This window comes from Mytilus galloprovincialis, chromosome 2 (genome assembly GCF_965363235.1).
Source record: "Mytilus galloprovincialis chromosome 2, xbMytGall1.hap1.1, whole genome shotgun sequence".
Lineage (NCBI taxonomy): Eukaryota > Metazoa > Mollusca > Bivalvia > Mytilida > Mytilidae > Mytilus > Mytilus galloprovincialis.
Window position 1 is genome coordinate 64,055,931 of NC_134839.1, and position 11,971 is coordinate 64,067,901.

Below are 11,971 nucleotides of genomic sequence, written 5' to 3' on the forward strand. Positions count from 1 at the left end.
CAGAGACATGAGACTTCCCCCATTCAATTAAGGACCACTCGACCTTTCAAATGTCATAAGGTCAAGGTCATAATACACTTTAAAGGTCAAGGTTAAATTTCATCATGACCTGACATTGACCTCAAATTGAAGGTCTTAAACTACTGATCATTTTTGCAGTTTATAGTAGATTGATATCTGTTACCATTAAAAAGATATACACACAATTTTATACTTTTAAGAATCATCCCGTCGTAACTTTTGAACAGACAGTCGGATACTTTTGAGCTCAGTGTATAAAATGTAGAGCTCGTCGAGAGGAACATTTTATACGCTGTAAGTATGCAGCAAACTCTTATCGTTTTCTTAATATGCAAGCTTGAAATTGCAGCGTAATTTGTTTTTGCACTCGGTGACCTTTGACCTTGGGTGCAAACTGAAGGTCACGTGAACTTAAGATTATTGGTGTAGGTCCCAAGTCTTTACGACTTCCGGTTCTCGAGATACAATTTTTCAAAAATTGTATTTTCAAGGGAAATAACTCCTTATAAGGGTTAACAATAAATGATTGTATATGTTTATTAACATTGCCATCTGGTCTTGTACATGTTGCCGTTTTCAAATCGATTCTATCTTGAATACCTTTTGAGAAAAATGCAAAAGAAAGAAATTGCTTCAAGGGGACATAACACTCATAGGGAATGATGAAATCCTTAGCAGCCTCATATGGTAACACATCATGATGAGATCTAACTATTGTCCAAATAAGGTCATGATATCTTCAAAAACAACGAGGGGGCCATGTCGAAAAAAAACAATAAAAGGGAGATAACTTCTAAAGGGGATGATGAAATCCTACACAACCTCATCTGGTAATACTTCATGATGAGGTCTACCGATGGTCCATATTTGGTCTTGATAACTCCAATAGAAACGAGGGGAGGCCATGTCAAACAAATGCTGGATGAAAAAAAAACCATGAGAAAAACAATAAGGTCTTTCCTCGCGAAGAGGAAAGACCTTAATTAACAATAACTTCTTATATTAAGCAAAGGCAGACAAGAGTAGTGAAGGATTAAGATTTACTGAATTTACAAGTAGGCGTTTTGTTTTTAATTGAAAGTTATGAGCACTTATAGCTAGATTTCCAACCATTTCATGTTTTAATTATTGATGTTGTTTGTAGACAAATAATTGATTTTCCATTTTATCTTTAAATTGGATTTTATAAATGATGTTTTACGTTTACTAATTAAAACCTTTCTTATTTTTTTGTTTTCTTACTGCTAGAATGAATTTAACATAAATTATATATCATGATATTAAACTAAACAATTGCTAAAGTATTCCCATGTCTATTCATTTGATTAGGTTTTAAAATATCAGTTAAGGAATCATGTAATATATATAGATTTCAACACAGCATGAAAAACCAAATGGATACATTTCAACTAATTTCTTTACCAAAACAATTGTATCTATATTGAGGATAATGATACAACAAATTGACGTGTTTTGAGTTGTTTGTAGACAAATAATTGATTTTCCATTTTATCTTTAAATTGGATTTTGTAAATTTAAATAAAAGTGAGATGACATTCATCTCTTTTATTGAAGTGTATCTTTTATTTATGAATGTAAAGCATTTTTTTTTTGATCAAACACATTTTTAAATAATGAAAACTGTCTTTTCTGCAATGAAATTTTAGTACATAATTATTATATTTTATTCACACTAATCTAATCTTGTTACAAATAGATACACAAGTCCTTCATCCAATAAATAATTAAGCATTTCAAATGACATACAAATAAAAATAAAATCATAAATGTTCTTCGAATATGTTTAATAGAATAATAAAACTTGAGAATGGAAATCTGGAATGTGCCAAAGAGACAACACCACAACCAAAGAGCAGATAACAGCCGAAGTTATACGATGTTATAATGTATTGAATGTTTATAAAAGACACCATTATGTCGTTTAAACGTATAATTGTATATAGACCTACAGTTTCAAAAACATAAATGTCTATAAGCACAGAGAAATTACACTAAAGACATAAATATTGTTTACAAATTAAACAACAAATTACAATTTTTGACAATTTTTGAAGTATCAATCGATTGTCTAAAAACAAACAAATTAGTGGAACCATTATATCTTCCCATCCTGTGTTTTACAAAACAGCTTAAAACAGCATATACTATATCATTTTGATAATCTTTTGTTTTAACAAAAGTAGACGGAATTGTTGTTTAACAATAGAACAAATCCGTCGTTCAACCATGATGTCTACCAAAACATTTGCAAAAGAAGGACTTCAAAAAACCCTTTGTTTAATTGCTTTCTTGTAAGCAGCAACATACTAGAGAAATCATCTCTGGAAGTAGTTCCGGTACCTTTGATAACTATTGTATGTGTTGTGAGACGGAAATCTCATCTATGCATACTCATTTTACACATTTCATGTATTAATCAGAAAAGTACACAATTTTATTCTAACAATATAACAAACAATGAGACAACAAATAATTACAAATAAAAACAAAAATATATTTACAAATCCTATAGATGTATGAGATCTAATTCTTCAAAAAACTCATCAACGTAGTTAAACAGGATCTGCTTCCTCTCAAGGAACAATTTAGTTTATGCAGGGCTTATGGTGGTGTGCATGTTGGCCAAATTGTTTTTTTTTTCTATGATTTGAGAACTGCTGTTTATTCATATAAGTTTCTTTTTGGTCATGATCTTGTAAGGATTTTTACGACTTTAGAATCGATAACTACGTTGCTATCTAACAAGTTTAATTTCAAGGTTAAAAAAATGAACCTTATCACCAGAGTTAATCACAATGGATAAAATTTACTTTTTGCCGCTGCTTCCTCTGTTGCGATTCAAACTGACATTGAACACTTAGATCAACGCCAAAGGCAGTCAATTTAAAAATTTTGAATGTGATATTTGTCCCTGATTTAAAACATAATATTAGTTACACAGTGTGCTAGTGACCTAAAATTGTATATATAGGATCAGTAAATTCCATATGGGATGAGAGCGAAGCTCGAATCCCTATATGGAATTAACTAACCCCATACATACCATATTACGTCACTAGCACACTATGTCACGAATTTATGTTACCGACTATCTTAACGTGAGAAATTTAGACTAGTGACCTATCAAAATGGGCAAGTCTTCAATACTGATAGCATTAAGAAACTACTCCCATTAATCCTACAAAAACAGATGCCAACAATAAGAACTTGTTAGGTTTAAATGTTTTTTATGAATTTATTTCAATCTGAATCTTCAATTTCTTCGTCTGTTGAAACCTTTAAGATTTTTTCTCAGTACAGTATTGTTTTTATAAAGGGACGTAACACCACTACTAACCGTGTATGAAATAGGCACCGCCTCCCTTCTAACCTTATATCAAATATAAAGAGACGTTACACCACTACTAACCGTGTATGAAATAAGCCCCTCCCTACTAACCTAATATGAAATATACACAGTCTCCACGCGGACCCTTTTAACCAATCATATTCCTAGAAATGTATATGAGTTGAGATAAATATACATATGATACATATCCGATTCATCTTATTATGCATAAAATTGTCAACTAGAATGGTGGGCTATTTCTGGATTTGTATTCTTTTCCTATTTTGAATGTACTGTATGAATCTAGTGAAATCCAGAGTAAAAATGAAAATAGCCGGTATAATAAGTAGTATCATCCCAGTATAACCTACTGAAACTGCAGATGTTCTGAAGTCACGAACAGATATCTTCCGTCTAATGGCAGCTGTTGTTGTTTTTTTGTCAACTGTCAAATTAGATTTTAGTTCGTCTAAGTATTCTTTCATTTCTTCCTTTATTTCTTCAAATGTAAGGTTACTATCCTTGAGGTAAGCCCATTTAAACACTGGAAATATATATACAAGGCAAGGTCATAAAGATCAATGTCTGTTTAAGACGCTCATAAAGGTGATTATGTTTTATTCTTCTTTTTTAAGGGTGCTTAAAAACAACATGAGGACGAGTTTTTTTATCCGGAGCTGTACAACTAGGCACATGTGTTTGACTATCACCGCTTTCAAGATAGAGAACACACTGTGTACTGGAGCACTGCTTAAGGCATTGCGAACTTACCTTTACTTGGGCATATTGCAGAAAATATTAACCCTAAAAGTTGTTGCGGTGGTTATTAAATAAATGTTTCCTCTAAACATACCATGAACCGGGAGTATTTGAAAGGCACATACTTTTAATGAATATTTTTTCTAACGGTTTCTTGGAACGTCATTTTCCGGTTTTCGGTATCAGTGACGTGGATTTAGGTTTTTCGTCACAATAATTCTAACGAAAGAAATATTTCTATAAAAATTAATACATTTTAGGGAGAAATACGAATTATTGCCTCTTATACACAAAATTGAAACATTGGTCATGATGTCAAATGAGTTAAAACAGAAATGTCCAGTTTTGAAATTGTGTGTATTTTTTTACTTTAAACTGGTCATAAGTTACTTAAAAGAGGGACGAAAGATAATAGAGGGACAGTCAAACTCATAAATCGAAAATAAACCGACAACGCCATGGCTATACATGAAAAAGACAAACAGACAAACAATAGTACACATGACACAACATAGAAAACTAAAGAATAAGCAACAAGAACCCCAACAAAAACTAGGGGTGATCCCAGGTACTCCGGAAGGAGAAGATCATGCTCCACATGTGGCACCCGTCGTTTTGCTTATGTGATAACAAATCCGGTAAATAGTCTTATTCGGTAAGTCACATTCATGAAAGGGAAGGGGATTGTAGTTACGACGTAAGGAACATATCCGATATCATTTGTGAATCGGTTATTCCATAACGGTCAACCAACTCGTGATGGCGTCCGTAAAGTTTACGAAGAGATGATTTCAATTTACTATTTGGAACTCTTGTGTTAATAGCATCCTTGTGAGCAGCAACCCTCTATCAAGAAAATCATGATAGGAAATGCAAGCACGGGAATATCGTATCAATTGCTGACCAGGCAATGGTTTGCTTTATTTACGGGGCCACATGTGGAGCAAGATCTGCTTACCCTTCCGGAGCATATCCCTCAGTTTTGGTTGGGATACGTGTTGCTTAGTCTTTAGTGTCTATGTTGTGTCTTTTGTACTATACTATTATTATTTTATCTATGCGATTGACAGTCCCTCTGGTATCGTTCGCCCCTCTATTTAATAAACATTTACCTTTCAATGCGGTGCATACAGTTTCAGAATAACATGAACAAGAACCTCCTACAAAAAAATATCATTCATCATACTATTTTTCGCATCTTGTAAGGTCACATATTGACGCGGAAAATAAATCCTTATAGAACTTTTTCGCCATTTTACAACAATAGTATTGATGCCATTAATATCGATAATATCTATCATTATGAATTAATTATATCGATTAATCGACATGATCTGAAGATATGTTTGTTTCAATGATATCCGATACCAAACCATAGCTTATAATATTAAAAGTGTAAGTAACGACAAATACGTATATTATAATATCAAAGTCGATGACCTTCAATCGTAAGTCAGCTATTGCACTTATGCATGTTCCCTGATCATATGTATTTTAATCTGACTACATTTTGAATTTCACATTCTCGAGACGAGAGCTCTTGTTTAGTTTAGACTGATTTTGCTATTATATCAAGGTCCTTCTTGGTCATTTAGCTCTCCAAATATTTTAGGCTTTACCAGGCCGGGAACAAACCCTCTATATTGTGATTATATCTGTATAGAGGGATAATCCTTCTATAGAGGGATAAAAGTTATCCCTCTATAGAGAGGTATTTTTGTTTAGACTGGATTTAATTCAAAATAGGGCAGAATAGCATTTTTTACTTATTATGGCAGTTAACCTGAAACAGTTGATGCACCAATTGATGTACTTAATTTAATATGCACATGCCCAGTTTGCTGCTTGTCTGACTAAATATACAATCTATTGTTCACCATGATTGAAAGCTGTGATGATCAGGTAAATTCCACTCACTTATGCCTCACTGAACATAATTTCTATTGTTAGATTTAACATGAAAGTTAAAGGTCAACTATTCCTTTTGTTGTTGATCAGGTGTTCAGATAGGTATACAATAGATTGCAAGTTTTGTCACTTTAGCAGAAAACTGGTCATCCCAATTTATAGTAAAGTGCATATGTTGTTGCATAAATGCAGAGATTATAGCCAATTTAACTAGAAAATGCCATTCTGCCCTAATTCACTTTAAATCCAGTGTAAACAAAAATACCCCTCTATAGAGGGATTATTTCATCCCTCTAAAGAAGGAATATCCCTCTATACAGGTATAATCACCATACAGGGGGTTTGTTCCAAACCTGTTTACAACTCAAATACCCCAAACCAGGTAAATCAACAACCGCGAATTTCGAAAGCAAAAACCTCAAATATAAATCGTTCCCGGCTTTCAAATATATAACTTGGTTGTTAAGCGTTCTTGGAGAAGTTAAATCCATAAAAACCACTTTCACGCACGAAATCTATGAAATGTTTTTTTTTTACTAGCATGTTGTCCATACATCTGCTGGTGAACTCGTTATAGTTAAACGGAGTAATACATTCCTAGATTTCAACTGTTAAGGTTTGTTTTAAGGTGTTCTTTGTGAAGTAAAATCTTAAAAATTACTTCGTACGCATGATATTTATCGTAACATCCTCAAATCAACTGAAATACTGCAACAATAAAACATTTTATCATATACTTAGCATTAATATGATAGCTTTTGCATATGTGTAATGGGTGGAAGTCCACAAGCCATATCTTCCCACCTGGGCTGATAACCCATATCAAGTGCCTCTCGTGCAAAAAACCCATATCAGTGCCTCTCGTGCAAGTTACTTCCGGTGTTTCCGGTATCGGTTGTTTACTTTTCCATTGTGACGTCAGATGTTTTTTATGACGACTTCAAAATTTACGGGAACTTTTGTGGGGATAGTTTAATACTTGCTAACAAATGCCATTGACAATTATGAATCATTTTATAGTACAACAAACATGGAGTAGTAATGATCGTAAAACTCTTCCAAATTTTCAATGTTTCAAAATTCTATAGGAAATATGTTACCATAAATATATAAGGAGTTAATGATGCTGTTGTTGGACAACTATAGTATATTTGATTCATAATTTTAATTTTCTTTATAAAGTGTTTGACTGTTTTAGTTATTGCATTAGTTTATTTGCCTTACATAAAACTATTGTCGGAAGTATATGATAAAGCGATTAATACATGTCCTTTTCCATATCAGCCTGGGTATCATCCCTCGACCCATATCAGCACCTCGACTCCGTCTCGGGCTGATATGGGGGTCTCGGGATGATACCCAGGCTGATATGGAAAAGGCCATGTATTAATCTCTCTATATATATAAAGATAATGAGATGTTGTAGTATTGTCAATGAGAGAACATTCCAACAAAGTTCCTATGAATCGGATGTAAGCAATGATAACCTAAATTTAAAGAAAAAAACTATTGTATTCAGCTCTTTCAAAAACATAATAAAAACAATAATTGTAAACTATAACGGAATACCTTTCAAGCACTGGGACACATAATATAGCATCCACACAACATGAGCAACAAATCCTGTAATCAATATGAAAATAAGGAGATGTATTATGATTGCCAGTGAGATAACTATATATTATTGAACAAAAGTGATTCAGACCATTGTTTACAAGAAGTTGTCAAAAGAATTTTTATAGTCTCCACCCGGTGACTCTATAACCTAATATTTACCAGATACAGCGGTTGTCTGTTGAAGTGTTGTTGTTTCTTCTTCAGTAGTTGTTTCTGTAAAGTTCAAAGAAAATATAAAAAAGGAACTTTCTTTTGTAATCTCGAACTTCTTTGAAGAATGGATTTTGAAATTTTCTTTATTTGTCAAAACTTTATTTCTGCAAACTAGAATCTTGTGCAATGGCGATGGTAAATAATACAATTTCTCTGAAATCCTATATATTTCAATCATTTGGATGGAAGAGTTCCCTTAAGACTTTTCGAATGATGTCAATTTGATATATTTGACTTTGAATGAAACGTTTTCTACACATTGATACTAGTGTACTAACTTATTGTTGTAGACGCTAAAGACATATCACATTCGTTCTAAAGCTAACATCCAGTTTTGTGTACAATGCAGTAATAAATGGTTGCGTAATGATATAAGAGATATCATTGTATAACCTTTTATCTGAGCTGGTTATTTCTAATCAAATTGAAACGCCTAATTCAAAAGCTCCAAAAAATTCATCAATAATATTAAGGTTATTTCAAAAAATATTTGTGAAATAATAAAACATTTGCCAATTAGAATTCAAGGGATATTGTTCTGAATGCCGTCTTCATTGACATGTAATAGTAGTATAATGTAAAACATGGTCTTACGTGCTGGAATATGAAGAGTTATAGATGAAATGGAAGTTCCATCTTGGTTTTGAGCACTACAAAAGTAATCGGCTTCATCTGTTGACATTACGCTATTAATTATTAGTGATGTGAATCTTTGTAGAGTTGTGCCCGTATTAGCAATAACATATTTTGTTCCTGTAGAGAGTGTTGGAGATCCAAATGCGCTGCCTTTTGTCCAGAAAACACCAGTAATTGCATGATCAGATGATGTAATTGTGCAAATCAGTTTTACAGAACCTCCAATGATGGCGGCATATGATGCTTGTGCCGGTGATACAATTGGCAAATCTAAAACATTGAATTTATGAATGGGAAAACCTTCATATATCTATTCCTATTGGCTAACTGTTTTTTTTTTAAAGTCCAATGAACATATTGTATTTATATTCAAGTTTTATGACTATGCTGACTACTTGTATGCCAATGCACTTGCGTTTAAGTATATAAAAGTTGCACTTAGTCTTACACACATCTTGAATTACATCAAACAATTTACCATATGGTCAGATGAAAGTTATACTTTGCAACACAAGATATGTTGTCTATCATTCCATTGTGAATATTTCTAATGTTTCTGTGTAACAACATTCTAACATTGCTCAGATTGACGTCCAATGTGATGTCATATATCACCAAAAACGATGTCCGATCTATCGAAGATATCTCAAATTCATTATCAATATCATTGATAATTTATTTTAGTATTAATATGTATTCATTTTCTACTTAGTGACCATTTTAAATCTTTTAATGCTACCTAAATACACTAATTGTATTGTCTACATATCTTTAAATATTTCAAATCATAATAATTTTTATGATTTTTGAAGAAAAAAACAACACAAAAACCAAAATTTTGGCGTAAAGAATCAGCTAAAAAAAGAACATGCATTGCAAATGACCAAAGCCAACAGCAAATTATACGGACATTAATATTTTGTGTGGAAGACGTTCATCTACTCGATTAAAATTGTTCAATTTCTTTCAAATTCATATGGACAAAAGAAGATGTGGGTAAATGTCAATGAGACAGCAACATAACAAAAAAGATAAAGAAAGTTGTATGCACAGGGCAACATGCAGTCTTCAACACTATACAGCTGTTTTTCAATATGTTGATCTCTTAATTAGAGATAGATTGACCCCTAAGTATCCAACTAACGGGAAATATTCAGATATGACATACGACGTCTGCCAACGAGGTTCAAGAAATAGTTGAGATAGCAAAAATAACTGAAATCCTCAGACTTTATGACTAAAATTTACAGAGTTATTGCCAAGGCTAATGATCAGATGCAATACTAGTATGTAAATTTAATTTTAAATATTTACCTGTTTAATTGACATCAATCTTGAAAATATGAAATTTAAATTTTGATAAATTTTATTGATCGACTTATTTTGTAACTGTTGCAAAGTCGAAGTTCTCAGTAAAGAACTTGACGTAAATTGTCAGCCTAGTACCTCTGATAACTATCAGAACGTAGACAGACTTCGGTCGATTTGAAATCTAACACAATGAAAACGTCAGGTTGTACGTACAATAAAAGGGATCGACGTATCTTTTTCCATTGCTAAATTGGTACCTCCTCTCTCCTTAAGTTATTAGCCGACCCTTGTTATATATTATTGGAAAATATCTAAATTTGAAAATTCAGTTTCACTGCAAATATTGGTAATTAAAATATGGAGCAATGCAAATGCCAAAAAAAGAGACCATTTCTCGAATCATCCTTTCAACGAATAAAATTGTAAATTTTGAACCCCTTATGACGTCCGCTACCAGAAAAAAAGGTGCGCCTGTTTAAGTTTCAAACATTGTTAGGATCGTCATTCTGCAAGGGTAAACCTTTTGCATAATGATCTTTAATCTGAATGACCATTGGTCAGTTTATGCACAAAGATAATATTAAACATTCTTCCTAATCAAAATTTGACTAAATTTGAAAAATACGATTTTTATTTAGGATTGCTATATTTTTCATTCTTTATTTTGACTTTTATACAGATAAATTATTTAACATTTATTAAGTTAGGTCGTACATGTACATATATCATTCGGTCTGGAAAAATATTAATGATGAGTTGGAACACTTTCGCAATCATGGAGACATATTTATTTACACGCACATTGACTTTAAATAGAAAATATGGAATGTATCGCTAACATTTGTATAGGGAAATTATGTAGCAGTGTATTCCACAACAGCGTTTCCGATTATTATATATACACTTTCTATAAACACCGTTTTTGTTTAATTATAACATTTGTCGTAAGTCGGAATTTATACAAGCTTAATCGGAAGTTGATTCGTTTTGTCATTCTCGACGACCAAAACTCCATGGCAGTTCCAACTCCGATCTGCATACTATTCTACACTAATGGAGTAAATGAAAATAGTTCCGGAACGGTAACGATCACTGTACGGAGTTATTCGACGTCCTACTGAAGTTTTACATGAAAATGTCAATAGGACGTCGAGAAAGATCAAACGATGCATTTTTATTAGTACCAGATCAAGCGGGGGCATGACAGTGGACCCCAACCTCTCTCAAACGATGCATTTTTATTAGTACCAGTTCAAACGGGGGCATGCCAGTGGACCCCAACCCCTTTTTTCATTATTCTGGATCCGCTCCTGTATTGTTTATTTTGGAATCTACTTTATTTATGCTTACAACAGTCTACATACTTTAATAAACAAAACAAAAATAGTTTACCAAATACTTACGCAATGCATGTACATTAAGAGTAATAACTGAACTGGTCCCCCAACCATCCTGATTTTCTGCCACGCAATAATAAGTTGTGTTGTCTGAAGCCTGAATGTTATCAATTATTAGAGTTGTCCATCCGATGAGTTTGTTGATAACATTATCAGCTATTAAATGTCTACTATCTGGATCTATTCTCGTATGTACTCTCGTCCACATTATATTTGTAACAATGTGATGTGATGAATCAATTGTGCATTTCATTGTAACCAGTCCCCCGATGTTGCTGTTATATGTATGTTGCTCTGGTGTAAGTATTGGAAAATCTACATTAATATAAAAGAATGAAATAAGCCTCATCATCACCAATTTACTATATTTTCAATTATCATAAATGTATGACTGCATTTTTGGGATGTACAATAGTTATCATAGGTCAGATGCACGTTTCGCCTACATAAGACTCATCAGTGACGCTCAGATCAAAATATTTATGAAGTCTAACAAGTAAAAAGTTAAGAGCATTCATGACCCAAAATTTCAAAAAGTTGTTCCAAATACGGCTATGCTAATATATGCCTGGGAAAAGAAAGTTCTTAGTTTTTCAAACATTGATGTGCTGAAAATGGCGTATTTGTCTTCAATGTGTACTTGATGGGTTTAAGTGTTTTCAATGTTTCTTCTAGCCGTTCAATAAAGCTTGAAGTATATCAATGACTTTTATGGTAAAGTATAAATAAGAAATGCAAATGGTGTATCATCAAAGCATTT